The sequence below is a fragment of the Gymnoscopelus braueri genome (genome assembly GCF_963280865.1).
Source record: "Gymnoscopelus braueri genome assembly, chromosome: 14".
Lineage (NCBI taxonomy): Eukaryota > Metazoa > Chordata > Actinopteri > Myctophiformes > Myctophidae > Gymnoscopelus > Gymnoscopelus braueri.
In genome coordinates, this window is record NC_137619.1 from 13988825 (window position 1) to 13991324 (window position 2500).

Sequence of the window (2500 nt, forward strand, 5' to 3'; positions counted from 1 at the left end):
TTATCTGACGTTTAATGTTGTCTTGTAACTATTGCACATTCCTTGCCAGGTTCCCAGCTAAAATAAAGTTTTTTTATTTTATTTTCCTGTTGTTATCAACAAGGCAGAACAGAGCTGCCCAGAACCAAATTTAACACAAAATGATGTTTGTGTTTGTGTTTGTGTTACAGCAGGACGGTGTCTCTATAACCAGCACCACTCCCCGTTCTGTTGATCCTGTTACCAGCCACAGATCACCTTTCAGCGGCTGGACTGCAGCAGCAGCTTACTAACCCAGCCTGCACCGTCTGGGACAGTCTCAAACATTTGGAGCAAGTTCAGTTCACACACTTAAAGCTGCACTATGTAACTTTCCTCTTCTACAACCAGTGGTGGAAAAAGTACTCCAATATTTTACTTAAGTAAAAGTATCAAGACTGCAATACAGAAATACTCTGTTACAAGTAAAAGTCCGGAATTCAAAGTTTGCTTGACTAAAAGTGCAAAAGTATTGGCATCAAAATGTACTTAAAGTACCAAAAGCAAAAGTACTAAAATGTTTGAAAATAGCAGATCTACAAGCTCACAACGTGTCGCGATGCAACGCGTTGTCAGCTTGTAGATCGTCTATTTTCAAATATTCTATGTATAAAATAGGGCTAAAGTGGTTCATGTATGTTTTATAACATAATAATTGATAATTGCAAAGTAACTAGTAACTAAAGTTTTCAAATAATTGTAATGGAGTAAAATTACAATATTTGCCTCTGAGATGTAGCGGAGTAGAAGTAAAAGTACTGAAAATTGGAAATACTCCAGTAAAGTAAATATACCTCAAAATTGTACTTAAGAACAGTAGTACATGTACTTGGTTACTTTACACCACTGTCTAAAACGGATTTGAACCTGGTTTCCTGCGCAAGTGCAGGATTTTTCTTTTACCATTGAGCTAATAGAGCTGGCCTACTTGCTCAGGGGATGAATTGAATCTATGTCCTGATGAAGATCTGATTGATCGAAACATTGACGACGCAGTAAAAATACAGCAGAGCTTTTTCAGCATTACCAGTGTGCAGACTCTATTTCCTTTTATAAATCTAATTATGACCATCAGGTCAAACTTTGTGTCAGATCCTGTGTCTAAAGTGAGACATGACCTTTGACACGATCTAAATGTCTCAATAGAAGAGCAGGGAGACTAAATACAACCACCCCAATTGTATAAGTTATATTGTATTAACATACTCTACCATACAGATGGGCCAAAATTACATTTTATTTATAAAAGATTAAGTGCTGCTTTAAGTGCGTAAGATAACCAGTGCAGTTGATTTGCAATAAAAACTCCAAAGCTTTGTTTCACTCAGAACTGATGCCTCAAAGCAACTCTTAAGACTCCCCTTCAAAAGAAAGTGTTTTAGTTGATTTTATCTTTTGTTTCATCCTTTGTGTATTCAAAACAAAAACAATCGGATGATATCGAATTGTATAGGCTGCAACTTTTATTGTCACTTGATGTTCATTATATTGTGTGAACTTTGTAACTAGTTTTGAAAAGTCTACAATTATTATCCTTAATATGCTATATTATTATTATTATTATTATTATTATTATTATTATTATTATTATTATTATTATTATTATTATTATTATTAGTAGTAGTAGTAGTAGTAGTAGTAGTAGTAGTAGTAGTAGTAGTAGTAGTAGTAGTAGTAGAGTTAAATGAACCCTGCAGACTTTAGTGGTAGTTTAAAAAAAGAAAAAACATAGTTTACAGCCCATATTATGACACACTCTGAACACCTGATTGATTCATTTGAGAGAAAACTTTACGCTCATGATTTCTACTGTCTAAGGTCTCAACTGCAGCCAGCCTTATGTCATCTTCAACACCTGACATTTCTCCACATCTTTTACTAGTACATTTACCCAAGTACTGTACTTAAGTACAATTTTGAGATGTTTTTTTTACTTTACTGGAGTATTTCCAATTTTCAGTACTTTTACTTCTACTCCACTACATCTCAGAGGCAAATATTGTACTTTTACTCCACTATAATCATTTGAAAACTTTAGTTACTAGTTACTTTGTAGATTTTAATTATTAATACAAAACAACCACTTCAGCCCTATATACGTTTCGGCCGTTTGAAAATAGCAGATCTACAAGCTCACAATGCGTCGCTGAGCTTGTAGATCAGCGATTTTCAAAATATATTTTTTTACACATTTTATACATTTGAAAACTTGTGAAATGGGACATTCTGCACAATGAGTATACATTCTACTTTTTGGTACTTTAAGTTCATTTTGATACTGATACTTTTGCACTTTTACTCAAGTAAAATGTTGAATTCCAGACTTTCACTTGAGTAACAGAGTATTTCTTACATTGCAGCATTGATACTTTTACTTGAGTAAAGAAAATGAGTTTTTCCACCACTGTGTGTCGCTGTTTGGTTTGTGTTCAATGCAAACGGCAGACAGACCTATAATAGCCTCCTATAGGTAACAACACAG